This window comes from Bos taurus, chromosome 8, assembly GCF_002263795.3.
Source record: "Bos taurus isolate L1 Dominette 01449 registration number 42190680 breed Hereford chromosome 8, ARS-UCD2.0, whole genome shotgun sequence".
NCBI lineage: Eukaryota > Metazoa > Chordata > Mammalia > Artiodactyla > Bovidae > Bos > Bos taurus.
This window is the reverse complement of record NC_037335.1, coordinates 89,921,060-89,938,218: the sequence shown is the minus strand read 5'-3', so window position 1 is coordinate 89,938,218 and position 17,159 is coordinate 89,921,060. Positions and strand designations below refer to the sequence as shown.

The 17,159-nt window shown below is 40.6% G+C and overlaps 1 pseudogene; it reads right to left on the bottom strand.

Moving 5' to 3' along the window:
• Window positions 1–9,221: 9,221 nt before the first annotated feature.
• Window positions 9,222–16,862, bottom strand: LOC101902749 (microtubule-associated proteins 1A/1B light chain 3B-like; annotated as a pseudogene).
• Between the last annotated feature and the right edge of the window lie 297 nt (window positions 16,863–17,159).

The window sequence follows — 17,159 nt, the reverse complement described above, 5'->3', positions numbered from 1 at the left end:
TGGGGAATCCCTTAAATGCCCCAGTTGGAAGTTTAAAACTCTGCTTTGGCCTTCACTTCTTGTTTACACAGTGTCTTGAGGTCAATCAAAAGTGAGACATTGGGGCTTTTCCAAGTCTTTCTTGGGCTTGTGCATGACTCTCACATGTGTGTGGGCTTACAGAATTCCAGGATTGTATTGGAGTTTCTCAAAGCTCCCTTTGGACATCTCATTAATCAGTCTCTCGTTTTAAGTTTTTAACTCAAATTTTACAAGGACGTATAACCTAATGCTGGATCATGGAAAAAAGCAAGAGAGTCCCAGAAAAACATCTATTTCTGCTTTATTGACTATGCCAAAGCCTTTGACTCTGTGGATCACAATAAACTGTGGAAAATTCTGAAAGAGATGGGAATACCAGACCACCTGACCTGCCTCTTGAGAAATCTGTATGCAGGTCAGGAAGCAACAGTTAGAACTGGACATGGAACAACTGACTGGTTCCAAATAGGAAAAGGAGTATGTCAAGGCTGTATATTGTCACCCTGATTATTTAACTTATATGCAGAGTACATCATGAGAAACGCTGGACTGGAAGAAACACAAGCTGGAATCAAGATTGCCAGGAGAAATATCAATAACCTCAGATATGCAGATGACACCACCCTTATGGCAGAAAGTGAAGAGGAACTAAAAAGCCTCTTAATGAAAGTGAAAGAGGAGAGTGAAAAAGTTGGCTTAAAGCTCAACATTCAGAAAACGAAGATCATGGCATCTGGTCACATCACTTCATGGGAAATAGATGGGAAACAGTGAAAATAGTGTCAGACTTTATTTTTTGGGGCTCCAAAATCACTACAGGTGGTGACTGCAGCCATGAAATTAAAAGACGCTTACTCCTTGGAAGGAAAGTTATGACCAATCTAGATAGCATATTCAAAAGCAGAGACATTACTTTGCCAACAAAGGTTCGTCTAGTCAAGGCTATGGTTTTTCCATTGGTCATGTATGGATGTGAGAGTTGGATTGCGAAGAAGGCTGAACACCGAAGAATTGATGCTTTTAAACTGTGGTGTTGGAGAAGACTCTTGAGAGTCCCTTGGACTGCAAGGAGATCCAACCAGTCCATTCTGAAGGAGATCAGCCCTGGGATTTCTTTGGAAGGAATGATGCTAAAGCTGAAACTCCAGTACTTTGGCCACCTCATGTGAAGAGTTGACTCATCGGAAAAGACTCTGATGCTGGGAGGGATCGGGGGCAGGAGGAGAAGGGGATGACAGAGGATGAGATGGCTGGATGGCATCACTGACTCGATGGATGTGAGTCTGAGTGAACTCCAGGAGTTGGTAATGGACAGGGAGGCCTGGCATGCTGCGATTCATGGGGTCGAAAAGAATCGGACATGACTGAGTGACTGAACTGAACTGATAACCCAATGAGCACATTGCTGGGGCACTGTGTAGAGGCAAGTGCATAGAGTGGTAAAAATACAGTTGACTGGTTAGATATCCACTTTGGTTTGTTCATCAGTGGTAGGAAGAATAGAAGGAGTCATCTTTTATGAGTAGAGATCATAGGCTATGATGAAAGAACAGGAAAAACAAAGGTAGAAAGGATGAGAAAATGAGAAGGACCTGGTCCCAAGAAACTCACTGTGAGGCAACTTCAAGCGATTAGTCTTCTGTGCCTCAGATGTTTGTCCTTGAGTTAAATGAACTTTGCCTTTGATTATAGTCAGTTAATTCCAAAATGTTTCCTTTATTCAGTCTTCCCTTTCTTTACCTTACATTTCAGTCTCTAAGGAGGACAACAGGGTCAGAATATGGAAGATTGTCCATATCTCTGAACAGTGTGTTTCCTTGTTTATGTAGGCAACACAAAACATTTTCTCCTTCTTTATCATTTTTGCTGATTGTTGAGAGAGTGGTGGTTGGAAGCTAACAGGAAGAAGGGGTGAGAGTGTGGAGTCATGGATATATTTCATTATTTGCATAGATTTCATAAAATCTTCTATATAGATGGAAATGTCATCTGGAAATAAAGCTGTGTCTTCTTTCACTGACTGGAAATATCAGAGCAATGGTAAGTGGAAGGATGAGAAGAGGCATAATGCTGGCTTCATAGGATGAGAAGACATCACCACCTCGAATTTTCTGAGACTGTGTAGGAGTGATGTTACTTTCTCTAAAAAAGTTTTGTAGAATTCACAAGTGAAACCATCTGTGCCTCAAGTTTTCTTTGTGGGAAAATTATTAACTAGAAATTAAAATTCTTTTATAGACATAGGCCTACTCAAATTATCTGTTTCTTCTTAAGTGATCTTTGATAGTTTGTGTTTTTCCAAGATTTTGTTCATCTGAATTGTCAAAATTATTGGCAAAAAAGTGGTAAAAATATTCCCCAATTATCCTTTTAGTATCTGCAGAATCTGGTCTGATGCCACCTCTCTCATTACTGATATTAGTTATTTTTGTTTTCTCTCTTTTTTTCTATTCAGTCTCCCAGAAGTTTTCAGTTTTACTGATTTCTTTCAGAGAACTAGCTTTTGAATACATTATTTTTACTCTTTTTTTCCTATTTTTTATTTCAAAAATAAGGTTTATTTTTTCTTTTGCTTGCTTGCATTTTGATTCTTTTTTTTTTTTTTTTTAAAGTTTCCTAAGGTAATGGCAGCAGTAGGAAACTTGATATAAATTTTGGAATCTGGGAGTAAGGTGCTGCTATTATCAGTCATCACAAACTTAGTAGATTAAAGCAATACAAATTTATCATCTTACACAAATGTATTATCTTATCTTACCTTTTATGGAGGTAGAGGTTCAAAATGGGTTCACAGGGTTATGTTCCTTCTGAAAACTCTGGGAAAAAATATCTTTCTTTGCTTAGAAAAGCTTCTAGAGACTACTTACTGTAATAACCATATTTTCTAGTTTCTGTATTTGATCCTCTGATATCTTGAGGCTGTGCTGACCCTGGAGGGATGTCCTTCCCAGGGCTAGTTAACTCCTGGAGATATTATGGGACTCTTCTGCAAGAACTCCTCTCATATGTAAGCCAAACAATCCAGAATCCACACTTCAACTACCTACTTGATCAGCTCTCACAACCAGACCCATTACCTGCCTCCCCTAATCAGCCCAGGGCCAGGTGCCAGACAACCAGGACAGCCCTGACACCTCAGAGAACCTGTTGAAATGATGCAAACTTAGAGATATTACTTTGTCAACAAAGGTCCATCTAGTCAAAGCTATGGTTTTTCCCGTAGTCATGTATGGATGTGAGAGTTGGACTATAAAGAAAGCTGAGTGCTGAAGAATTGACGCTTTTGAACTGTGGTGTTGGAGAAGACTCTTGAGAGTCCCTTGGACAGCAAGGAGATCAAACCAGTCCATCCTAAAGGAGATCAGTCCTGAATATTCATTGGAAAGACTGATGCTGAAGCTGAAACTCCAATTCTTTGGCCACCTAATGCGAAGAACTGACTCACTGGAAATGACCCTAATGCTGGGAATGATTGAAGGCAGGAGGAGAAGGGGACATCAGAGGATGAGAAGTTTGGATGGCATCACTGACTCGATGGACATGAGTTTGAGCAAGCTCCAGGAGATGTGAAGGTCAGGGAAGCCTGGCATGCTGCAGTCCATGGGATGAAAGAAGAGAGTGGAAAAGTTGACTTAAAACTCAACATTCAAAAAACTAAGATCATGGCATCTGGTCCCATCACTTCATGGCGAATAGAAGGGGAAACAGTGGAAGCAGTGACAGATTTTATTTTCTTGGGCTCCAAAATCACCGCAGATGGTGACTGAAGCCATGAAATTAAAAGACGCTTGCTCCTTGGAAGGAAAGCTATGACAAACCTAGATAGCACATTAAAAAGTAGAGACATCATTTTCTCTCAGCTTACTAATATTTTCTTCTGAAATGTCTCATCTACTGCAATGGTCATCTGGTATGTTTTTCCACTCAGTTATTGTAATTTTTGTCTCTAGAAGTTTGATTTGGGTTTTCTATGTCTCTACTTAGCATTTTCAATCTGTTTTCTCACTTCTTGAACATATGGAATACAGTCAAAATTATTGTTTTAAAGGCCTTGCTATTCATTCCATCATCTGTGTAATTTTGGAGTCAGTTTTGGTTCATTGATTTTTCTCATCAAGATGGGTTGTGTTTTCCTGCTTCTATGAATATCTGGTTATTTTTTTACTGAATGCTAGACATTGTGATGGAGAAGGCAATGGCACCCCATTCCAGTACTCTTGCCTGGAAAATCCCATGGGTGGAGGAGCCTGGTAGGCTGCAGTCCATGGGGTTGCTATGAGTCGGACACGACTGAACGACTTTACTTTCAATTTTCACTTTCCACTTTCATGCACTGGAGAAGGAAATGGCAACCCACTCCAGTGTTCTTGCCCAGAGAATCCCAGGGATGGGGGAGCCTGGTCGGCTGCCATCTCTGGGGTCGCACAGAGTTGGACACGACTGAAGCGACTTAGCAGCAGCAGCATTGTGAATTTACCTCATAGGTTGATGAATATTTTTGTATCCCTATAAATATTTTTGAGCTTTGTTCTGGGATGTGATTAAGCTAACTGGAAAGAGTCTGAGCACTTCTGGGCTTCATTTTAAGATTTGTTCAGCAGAAGCAGAACTGAGTTTAGTTTAGAATTAATTCCTCCCTAAAGGGGTAAGACCCGTCTTAGTACATTACCCAGTGTCCTTTGAATTATAAGATTTCCCCTCTGACTTTGGGGAACAAGCCCTGTTTTGGGGCTGTGTGCCCTATGAGGCACTGTTCTCTATAATATTTTGGATCACTCTTTCCCCATCCTTGGAGAGTTTCATCACGCTTATGTCTTAGGCAGTACTCTGCTAAATATTTAAAGCATCCTCTGCAAGGTCTCTTCCTGTGTAGCTTTCTCTTCTCCAAAACTCTTGTTATTAGTTTTCCCAGGCTCCTAGCTCTGCTTAATTCAGAGAGACCATCAGCCTCCCCACTGCCCCTCTAGGCAACATAGCTTTAAACCTCTCTAAGCGCCATAAGTTGGACAACCATGGGGCTCTCCTTATTTTTTCCTGCTTCTTTGGGGATCATTAACTTTTTTTGTCTGATGTTCAATGTCTTAAATTTTTTTGTTTCATGTATTTTGTCCTTTTTCTTAAATTTGGTCCGTAGGGTAAACCTGGCCACTGTTAATCCATTTTAAGCAGATTAAAGTCTATTTTAAATTCCTTTTAGTTTTACATTGTCTTCTCCATTTTCAGAGGCATCTGCCAAAATTCTTTTGAATTCCCATGATCTCTCTTTGAATAGTAAACCTAAATGGCTACTTATCTTTAACACTGGGAATATTAGAACTATTATAGTCGAAACTCATTTTCATATGTCAATATCGAGCTTCTTTCAAATAACAGTATTATTTTCTTCTTTAAACTTACTCATATTTCAATTTTTCTCAAAAATTGCTATGAAACTACTCTTAAAGGTGAATCATGGAACTATGTAGCAAATGCCAAGAACTAGGACTATGGCTTTGTTGTAGTAAAGGAGTATCACTCTCATACTTCTTTATAAAGCAGAAGTGTTGTTATCAATATCGTGACTGAATTTGCCATGGTAGTGTTTTCAAAAGTGAAGTAATAAGTACTTTAGTATTTTTTAACTTGTACAATAATGTACCAAAAAAGGTATGCATCATTGTCCTCCAGGATCCTTTTTTTCTTGGCTGTGCTGGGTCTTCATTATGGTGTGTGGGCTCTCCAGTTGTGGCTTGAGGCTTGTGGGATCTTAGTTCCCTCACCAGGGATCAAACCTGTGTCCCCTGCATTGAAAGACAGATTCTTTTCTTTGTAGTAGTAGTGCTGGGTCTTCATTGCTTCGAGTGGGCTTTTCTCTACTCACTAGTTGCTGTGCGAGGGCTTCTCATTGTAGTGGTTTCTCTTATTGTGGAGCACAGGCTCTAAGGCACTCAAGCATCAGCAGTTGCAGCACATGGGCTCAGTAGTTGTGTTTCCTGGGCTCTAGAGCACAGGCTCAGTAGTTGAGGCACATGGGCTTGGTTGCTCTCTGGCTTATGGGATCTACCTAGATCAGGGATCGAATCCGTGTCTCCTACATGGCAGGCAGATTCATAACCACTGGGCCATCAGGGAAGTCCCATCTCCAAGATTTTTGAAGACCAAACAAATATAACAGCATGTCCCATTATTTGAATCGTAGAGACTTATATTCCATTATTCTCCTCTACTAGACAAATGGCATATCCTTCATCTTTTTGGTCAAGTTTGGGGTTTTGTATTAATAAGGTACATTTAAGAATTTCCATGACTGAGTTACTGACTCCCTGACACTTTCTGATCCACCAAAGTGGAAGATTCCAAGACCCTCTCACAGCTGCCCTTGACGGCCCCCACCTCTGTGCTCTCTGCTTCTCTTAGATAAGCTTCCCCCACACATCACCATGGTGCGCCATTCATCTCACCCTTCCTTAGAAAGCCTGTCCCAACACCAAATCCAGAAAACTTCCAAAATTTCTTTTGGCCTCAACTCAGCTTTCCCTCTGGAAATTCCACTATATATTCTTTCTTTTTTTGGCCACACCGCGTAGCATGTGGAACCTCCCTGACCAGGGATCAAACCTGTGCCCCTTGCAGTGGAAGCCCAGAGTCTTAACCACCAGACCACCAGGGAAGCCCTGTATATTCTTTTTGACAGTTTTCTGTTGCACCTTTATTCACCTTAGTTTGTTAAAATTGTATCTATTTTACAGATCCTCTAGATAGAATGACCACCCACTTCAGTTCAGTTCAGTTCAGTTCAGTCGCTCAGTCGTGTCCGACTCTTTGCTACCCCATGAATTGCAGCACACCAGGCCTCCCTGTCCATCACCAACTCCCGGAGTTCACTCAAACTCACGTCCATCGAGTCAGTGATGCCATCCAGCCATCTCATCCTCTGTCGTCCCCTTCTCCTCCTGCCCCCAATCCCTCCCAGCATCAGAGTCTTTTCCAATGAGTCAACTCTTCACATGAGGTGGCCAAAGCATTGGAGTTTCAGCTTCAGCATCATTCCTTCCAAAGAACACCCAGGACTGATCTCCTTCAGAATGGACTGGTTGGATCTCCTTGCAGTCCAAGGGACTCTCAAGAGTCTTCTCCAACACCACAGTTCAAAAGCATCAATTCTTCGGCGCTCAGTTTTCTTCACAGTCCAACTCTCACATCCATACATGTGAAAAACCATACACTGGAAAAACCATAGCCTTGACTAGACGAACCTTTGCTGGCAAAGTAATGTCTCTGCTTTTGAATATGCTATCTAGGTTGGTCCCACTTGCTGCTGCTGCTGCTAAGTCGCTTCAGTCATGTCCAACTCTGTGCGACTCCATAGACGGCAGCCCACCAGGCTCCCCCATCCCTGGGATTCTCCAGGCAAGAACACTGGAGTGGGTTGTCATTAGTGGGATACAATAAGTCACCCCTCTCAATGTGATATTTTTGTCTTTGAAAAGCAGAGTTTCTTATAGGAACCTTATCAATCACACAGTAGTTACAAGAATGTCAGATATAATGATGCATACAATCTAAACAAGAGAAGCTATTTAAGAATTTACATACTGTAAAAATATGCACATTAGAAGTTAGTCGTGTGGAGAGATACAAGCAGCTGGAAGAGTAGTTGATTGGGGTTGAAGGATATTTATATTTAAGGATATTTAAGGATATCCTTAATTAAATTAAGCAGTAATATTGCTTTTTCTTCCTATATATGTTTATTTATATGAATAAATTTATTTATTACAATAAATAACTGCCACTAACAGACATAGGTTCTCCACACACATCTAAATACACAAGAGTAAATGATGACCTACTGCGTGTACAGTTCCAAGTGGGTTTGTGATCCTGTGATAGCTCTCATGAAAATGGTACATAGTAAACCCCATGCAGGCAAGCACTGGTTATTAAGTCTAGTTTTAATTTGAAACTGTTTAACTTCTGACATTATTATCTGTGAAGAACATGTTTTCTTTTACTGTTTTAAAAATTGATATGCATGCAGAGTGGGGGAATTTTGATGGTTGCTCCAACTAACAGTGATAGCTGAAATATCCTTAAAAATACTTCTTAATAACAGAATTTATTCACATATTTAACATAGACCATGGGTCATCTATAGCTTCAAATCTAAAGATAGAGGAAGTGTATTGGAATTTTAATGCTTTTAGTTTTAGTATCCTATAGTTTCCTACCTTTGTCCCAAAGAATGAAATCCATGTAACTGCTTCTGTGTTCACCAAAGCAGGCACCACTTTGAGCTCTTAAGAGAATATTCAAAACAAAAAGTGTACTTTATCTTCTTCTGCACTTTTTGAGAAACTTGACCAAAATTATAAATTACTCAAGGTTCCTGTTGAGCAGAGGTGTTTTTCTGTGTTACTGTCTAGAGAACAAACCAAATGAGATCTTCGTGAGAAAAGTGCTGACTTGAAACACATGTTATCAGCAAGCAGGGACCCTGGACAGCAGCTTAATTTTCTCATTTACAAAACACCCCCATTCACTCTGCTTTTCACCAACTATTAAAGCAAAATCCTGGGGGGTGGGGATTGGCTATGCCTAACAACTTATGCTTAAAAAGATCCTCCCAAGATTTCTCTAATCAAGGAAAATCCCTTCTGTAAGAAGTTGGCAGGTTCTGTGAACCTAGAGGGAAGACTTAATATCTCTGCTGCTGCTGCTGCTAAGTCACTTCAGTCGTGTCCGACTGCGTGCAACCCCATAGACGGCAGCCCACCAGGCTCCTCCATCCCTGGGATTCTCCAGAATATCTCTATGGATGCTTAAATTACAAGTTCTTTTGGGGGAAAAGACATTAAAATAACTTGAAGGTCTATTTCATTGGCAACTTAGAATAAAAAATATTAAAATAACTTGAAAGTCTATTTCATTGGCAACTTAGAATTTTATTTTTAAACTTTGAAATTTGAAAACAAGACAGCCTATCTTGAATAATAAAGTTTCCCAATGCTAAATGTGCCCATCTGGAGCTTTTTTTTTTGCCTGAAGTACAAAAGCCAACTTTCTAAAACTCCTAGATAAGGACAGTACTGTTCTGATGATCTGTGATTAGATGAACTGATCAATCTCAGTCAGTAACACCCCTTTTTTATTCCTTGGTAAGGGTTTAAAATATTCTAGAAAAGACTCATTTTTCTAGTCTTACATAGACAATTTCATTCTCAAGTCTCCTGAGAGGTGTATGCTGTATACAAGAATCCATATTTATCCTTCTCACTTACATACACTTCACAAATTGGATGGACACACTCATTATATTTATTCACTATCAGGAAGGAGATGATTAGCATTGAGCTGTAAGTACATTCTAAGTATCTTGAAGAGCTCACTCATGTTGACACGATCAGGCACCAGGAATTTTATTTTATCCAGGACCAGAAGCTGTTTCTCAGCTTTGTATTTTTCTATTATTATCAAGATTTTGGCAGGATGCTACTCTGGGATAAGTTGAACATCTTCTACTCTTTGTTTGAAGGTTCTGAGCTGTTAGAAGGTTTTCTCCTGCAATGGCAACTTCTCTTATGTCTCCTCAGCCCGCAGTCATCCCACTGTATTTTATTTGTACCTTTTAAAATCTGGCAACCCATTCCAGGACTCTTGCCTGGAAAATCCCATGGATGGAGGGGCCTGGTGGGCTGCAGTCCATGGGGTCGCTAGGAGTCGGACTCGACTGAGCGACTTCACTTTCACTTTTCACTTTAATGCATTGGAGAAGGAAATGGCAACCCACTCCAGTGTTCTTGCCTGAAGAATCTCAGGGACGGGGAGCCTGGTGGGCTGCCATCTATGGGGTCACACAGAGTCGGACACGACTGAAGTGACTTAGCAGCAGCAGCAAATCTTGTTTTAGAGTCTTTATTTGTATTTTGTTTGTTTGTTTTTGCTGTTTTGCATCTGGAGCAGCAATTCTCAAACATTATGTGCATCAAAATCACCCCCAAAACTTGTTAGAACAGAGTGCCTGACCTCACACCCAGAATGTCTAGGGTCCAAGAACTTTGATCATGCTCTCAAGTAATGATGCATGGTACAAGGAAACACTTTGAGCACCAGAAGCTTTCACAAGACCCACAGTCTAGGTCCTTTGAAGGCAGGGGCCATGTCCCTGCATGGACCTTTCATTCATCTTTCATTCCACACAGGATCCAACACAGTGACTTGTAAAGAGCTGTTCAGTAGGATGATTTCATTAGTAATGAATTTCTGGACTTCAAAGGTGTGTCACAGAAATTTCATACACATTAATATTCTAAGGAAGAATCAGAGTTACAGTGAAGAACCCACAAAGAGTGAAGGAGAGCTCGTGATCCATTCCGAAGTCAGCCTGCATCATCAGTGAATAAAGCAAAAGGGGAAAGTGTAAAGCTGGGTAATTTTCAATGTCAAACAGGCAGCAAGTGTTAGATTAATTATTTTAGCTATTATGCAAAAAAGTTTTTTTTAAACTATAGCCTATTTCCAAGTGGTTAATAAATTCAGCAAGAGTGTTTTATTAATTACTACTAGGAAAGCCAATACAATTAATGTACATTCAAAAATTGTCAGACATGGAAGTTAAAAAAACAGAGACCACCATGAGATGGGCAGTGGATGCCTGGCTTTGAGGCCCAGCTGTGCCCTTGATGCCCATGTGCATTCAGGTACTCAGTTTCTTCTTATGTAGAATGGGTAGCAAAACAATCATGTCTGCTTTTGAGAGATAAGTCCTCAAAACAGTACCTGGCACACAGTAAGTGTTTGTTATATAAAACAAAATACTAGTAGAGAAATGTAAAGTGGTGCAGCTGCTATGAAAAAGAGTACAGAGACTCTTCAAAGAATTAAAAGTAGAACTGCCATATGATCCATCAATCCTACTTCTGGGTACTTACATGTATACCTGTGGCGGATTCATTTTGATATTTGGCAAAACTAATACAATTATGTAAAGTTTAAAAATAAAATAAAATAAAAAAAATGAAAACAGGATCTCAAAGAGATATCTGTACCCCCCTGTTCATTGCAGTATTATTCATATTAGCCAAGGTATGGGAACAACCTAAGTAATCTCAATGGGTAAATGAATAAACAATATGTGGTCACCATATACAATGTAGTATTATTCAGCCATAAAAAGCAAGGAAATCCTGCCATTTACAACAACATGGATTGACCTTGAGGGTGTAATGATAAGTGAAATAAATCAGACAGAGAAAGTCAAACACTGTAAGATGTCACCTACATATGGGATCTAAAACAACAACAGCAAGTCAAAACAAAAACCAAATCCATAGAAACAGAGAAATGGTGGTGGGCGAGGGACTCAAAAGATTCAAACTTTCAGTGTTAAAATAAATAAATCCTGGCGCTATGTATATATAGCACAGTGACCATAGCTAATAATAACACTGTATATTGGAAAGTTGCTACGACAGTAGATCTTCAAAGCTCTCATTAAAAAACAACAGTAAAAAAATAAACTAATATGGAATCTTCTCAGGTTAGTCTATGCCTTTGGTGATCATATTTTGTCCACCTGAAATTTAGAACAAAGATGATAGATACTCAGGCCACTCCTGGGAATAAAAGGCTTTCCAAAAATTCTGTGATTCTCCAAACAGGGGTTACAGAAGCCAACGACAGTGTTTTGTGTACAGAGAATGTTCTGGACACCCCAGGTTGTCTGGTGTTCATATCTGTGTATTCCCAGCTCCTCTCTTCCATTTCCCCCCAAATATCCTGCCACCCCAAGAACGGAGAGAGAATGAGAACAGGAAAGGTAAAACTCGTGTCTTCATCAGCTTTTTCAGTCATGATGTGAGTGGATTTTTGTGGAATGGAAGTAATTTCATGGTAATGTTCCCCACTGGAGCCCAAGAGAGCCTACATCTTGGACCTTAAGTTTCAGGGTGTTGGCTAGTGTGTATACACAGAATAACCAACGGAAACCCAACCAACACACAGGCAATCTCTCAGCAATGTTCTTCCTTTTAAAACATGTTAATGTTTCCACTGAGAGCCCTGGAATTTACTGTACATTTTTGCTTTTGCTTCTTATGGCAGCAAAGGGAGGCACTTACAAGTAAGAGACTCATAAAGTGCAAAAATCACTCAGAGATGATGTTTATCCAGCTGGACTTCTGCAGTGAGAAACACAATTCAAGAATACAACTGAAGGCAAGGAGCCAGTCCCAAATTATGGATGCAAAGATTGGACAAAGGCAGCAGAAAGGGAAAAGATCATGTGTCAGACTGCTAGTCTTCCTGCTACTTCTCATCTGGCAGTGTTGATCCCACTCATGGAGAAGGCAGCTGGCCCCCACAAGAAGCTCCAGAAACTGCCTACACCATCCTTTCTTCATGCTCAGACACACGCTCTGTCCTTCCTTCCTCCCTCCCTTCTTTCCTCCCTTCTTTCTTTCGTGCCTTCCTTCATTCCCTTCTTTCTTCCTTCCTTTCTTCCCTGCCTTCCTCTCTCTCTCCTTTCTTTCTTTCTGGATTTCTTTCTCTCTCTTTTACCCTTCTTCCTTTGTCTGAGCTATCTCTCTTGTTATAGAGATTCCCAAACATACACAAAAGTAATGAGAAACACATAACAACCCCCCCAGCTATCTATCACCTGCCTCAGGTATATCAACTCTGTGCCAGCCTCAACCTCCTAGCTGTCCACCCCAACTCTCCCTGCAGCCCAGTGTTTTCCTGCAGCATTTAAAAATAAAAACGTTACTCTTACATGTGTCATTATGTGTCTGTAAGAGAAACTTACTTTTTAAAAACCTAACCAGGCTTCCCTGGTGGCTCAGTGGTGAAGAATCTGCTTGCCAATGCAGGAGACATGGATTTGATCCCTGATCCAAGAAGATCCCACATGCCGTGGAATCCTGATCCAGGAAGAACCCACATGCCACGGAGCAACTAAGCATGTGCACCACAACTATTAAGCCTGTGCTGGACAGCCCAGGAGCCACAAATACTGAAGCCCAAGTGCCTAAAGTCCACGCTCCGCAACAAGAGGAGTCACTGCACATAACACCTAAAGAAAAGCCTGCATAGCAACGAAGACTTAGCACAGTCAAAAATAAATAAATAAAGTTTATTAAAAAAAAAAAAACTGAAATGCATTAGCATACTTTTCAAAATTAACTATATTTCCTTGAGATCAGTGTATTTAAAAATTTCTCAAAAAATGTTTTTATAGTTATTTTGTTCAAACAAACTCCAACCAACCTCTACATGGTGAATTTAGTTGAGAAGTTTCTCAGTCTTTTTCATCGTGTTTTCACGCCTCATGTCTGACCTGCCCAATTTCCCAATCTAGGTTTCGCTGAATTGTATCCTCACGGTTGTCAAAAGTTCAGGAAAAACAACAACAGAAGTAAAGTCAGTGAATCACTGAAGTACTAATTAGTAAAAGTTATAGGGAATTCTGCTCAATATTACGTGGCAGCCTGGATGGGAGGGGAATTTGAGGGGCCTATGGGTACGTGTATATGTACAACTGAGTCGCTCTGCTGTCCACCTGAAACTATCACACCATTGTTAGTTGGTTATGCTCTAATATAAAGTAAAAAGTAAAAAAAAAAAGTTTATTGTGTGCAGACCAAAAAGACAGTGTACAAACGGGGAGCACTCAAACCCAAAGGTGGTATATTGTTGTAAAGGAGTGTGAAGGCAGTGACTGTTTATTTTTCAGAGTAACTGATTAAAACATTAGAATTTTCTTGAATGAAAGGGAATTGGTTAATGGTTACCTCATAGCAACTGGGAGGAACAGTTCATATTTTTTGCTTATGATTTTCAGAGGCATAAGCAACAAGTGACCCAGGTCAAGTTACCCTCACTTGTCCTACAAAATCAGCTAAATAAAGCTTTGTTTGTATGACTAAACTGGTTTTGTCTGCTCAGGGAATTTTCAAGTCTGGTCTCTGTTTGAGTTTGATTTGAGCATGATTTAACTAACACATTCCTTTGCTCCCATAGTTTGGAGGTTTGTTTAGACTGGGTTATGAACTTTTCAGTGTGAGTCGTCCATAGGTGGTGTTGGTGGTTCCTTTTGTACCCCTAATGTTTTGTTACCCAGGTTTAGTGGATTTGAAATTAATCAGTAGTAAGCTGAGGTATTGTCATCCTGATCCACTCATCAAATGTTTCCCATCAGCCTCATGTTAATTACATTCATTTATTGCCCAGATCTGTTTTTCATTCAGTCAGTTCAGTTCAGTCACTCAGTCGTTTCCGACTCTTTGCGACCCCATGGACTAAAGCACGCCAAGCCACCCTGTCCATCACCAACTCCCGGAGTTTACTCAAACTCATGCCCATTGAGTGGGTGATGCCATTCAACCATCTCATCCTCTGTCGTCCCCTTCTCCTCCTGCCTTCAGTCTTTCCCAGCATCAGGGTCTTTTCAAATGAGTCAGTTCTTTGCAACAAGTGGCCAGAGTATTGGAGTTTCAGCTTCAGTATTAGTCCTTCCAATGAATATTCAGGACTGATTTCCATTAGGATGGATTGGTTGGATCTCCTTGCTGTCCAAGGGACTCTCAAGAGTCTTCTCCAACACCACTGTTCAAAAGCATCAATTCTTCGGCACTTAGCTTTCTTTATAGTCTAACTCTCACATCCATACATGACTACTGGGAAAACCAAAGCTTTGACTAGACGGACCTTTGTTGGCAAAGTAACGTCTTTGCTTTTGAATATGCTGTCTAGGTTGGTCACAACTTTTCTTCCAAGGAGCATCTTTTAATTTCATGGCTGCAATCACCATCTGCAGTGATTTTGGAGTCCAAAAAAATAAAGTCTGTCATTGTTTCCCCATCTATTTGCCATGAAGTGATAGGACCAGATGCCATGATCTTCGTTATGTTGAGCTTTAAGCCAACTTTTCCTTTTCTCCTTTCACTTTCATCAAGAGGCTCTTTAGTTCTTCTTTGCTTTCTGGCATAAGGGTGGTGTCATCTGCATATCTGAGGTTATTGATATTTCTCCTGGTAATCTTGATTCCAGCTTGTGCTTCCTCCAGCCCAGCATTTCTCATGATGTACTCTGTATGTAAGTTAAATAAGCAGGGTGACAATATACAGCCTTGACGTACTCCTTTCCCGATTTGGAAACAGTCTGTTGTTCCGTGTCCGGTTCTGTTGCTTCTTGATCTGCATACAGATTTCTCAGGAGGCAGGTCAGGTGGTCTGGTCTGGTTTTTTCATTAGTGGTTGCAAAATGGTGATTTGTTGTTGTTTGTTCTGAATTTATTATGATATCGCTTCTGTTTTTTAGTTTTTTGGCTACAAGGCATGTGGACTCTTAGCTCCCCTACCAGGACTGAACTCGCACCCCTTGCACTGAAAGGTGAAATCTCAACCACTGGCCCACCAGGGAAGTCCCTGTTCTGCATTTATTAGCATAACTTCTATAACTATTTGGTTAACCTGAAACAGAATTTGTATAAGAAAGGCAGAATCAATACATAATGCCTTCTCTCACTGAATTTTCAGAATAATTGTGAACCTATAATGAAGACGACTTCCTTTTTTTTTTATCATTATAAACATGTAGAACATGTGTCTGCTTTATTTCAATACATTTAGTCACTTATTTGACTGTGTGGATCACAATAGACTGTGGAAAATTCTGAAAGAGATGGTAATACCAGACCACCTGACCTGTCTCTTGAGAATCTGTATGCAGGTCAGGAAGCAACGGTTAGAACTGGATATGGAACAACAGACTGGTTCCAAATAGGAAAAGGAGTATGTCAAGGCTGTATATTGTCACCCTGCTTATTTAACTTCTATGAAGAGTATATCATGAGAAACGCTGGACTGGAAGAAGCACAAGCTGGAATCAAGATTGCCGGGAGAAATATCAATAACCTCAGATATGCAGATGACACCACCCTTATGGCAGAAAGTGAAGAGGAACTAAAAAGCCTCTTGATGAAAGTGAAAGTGGAGAGTGAAAAAGTTGGCTTAAAGCTCAACATTCAGAAAACAAAGATCATGGCATATGGTCCCATCACTTCATGGGAAATAGATGGGGAAACAGTGGAAACAATTGTCAGACTTTATTTTTTTGGGCTCCAAAATCACTGCAGATGGTGACTGCAGCCATGAAATTAAAAGACGCTTACTCCTTGGAAGGAAAGTTAAGACCAACCTAGATAGCATATTCAAAAGCAAGACATTACTTTGCCAACAAAGGTCTGTCTAGCCAAGGGTATGGTTTTTCCTGTGGTCATGTATGGATGTGAGAGTTGGACTGTAAAGAAGGCTGAGCGCCTTTTGAACTGCTTTTGAACTGTGGTGTTGGAGAAGACTCTTGAGAGCCCCTTGGACTGCAAGGAGATCCAACCAGTCCATTCTGAAGGAGTTCAGCCCTGGGATTTCTTTGGAAGGAATGATGCTGAAGCTGAAACTCCAGTACTTTGGCCACCTCATGCGAAGAGTTGACTCATTGGAAAAGACTCTGATGCTGGGAGGGATTGGGGGCAGGAGGAGAAGGGGACGACAGAGGATGAGATGGCTGGATGGCATCACTGACTCGATGGACGTGATTCTGAGTGAACTCCGGGAGTGGGTGATGGACAGGGAGGCCTGGCGTGCTGCGATTCATGGGGTCGCAAAGAGTCGGATGCGACTGAGCGACTGAACTGAACTGAATCACTTATTGTCTGTGGCCCATCAGTTATTCCATCTTTCGCCTGTAGGGGCTCCTCCAGTTTGGCTCTTGGACACAGTTCCTTAGTTTCTGGCAACAGCCCTATTTTGGGCCACAGTACGTCTCAGGATCATTTTGTACTGTACCTGCCCCAGAACAGCCATTTCTCTAGGAACTCTGCTTCCTGTTAGTGAAAAATAGCATTTGGAGACCACAATCTGGGAACTGGGAGTGGAAAGTGTGTGTGTGTGCCCACTGAGACTGTCTAGTCCTTGAATCTAGGCTTCTTCTTTGCTGTTGTTTTTAACAACACATTATATAAGCTCACATTATAAGCATATACTCACTTTTCCAGAACAAATATAGGATGTAAGTTTGTAGGGTTTTAAGTGTGATGATAAGAATGTATTCCTTTATGTACATTGAAATTTTTAGTTTCTAAGGATTCCTACATAATTACG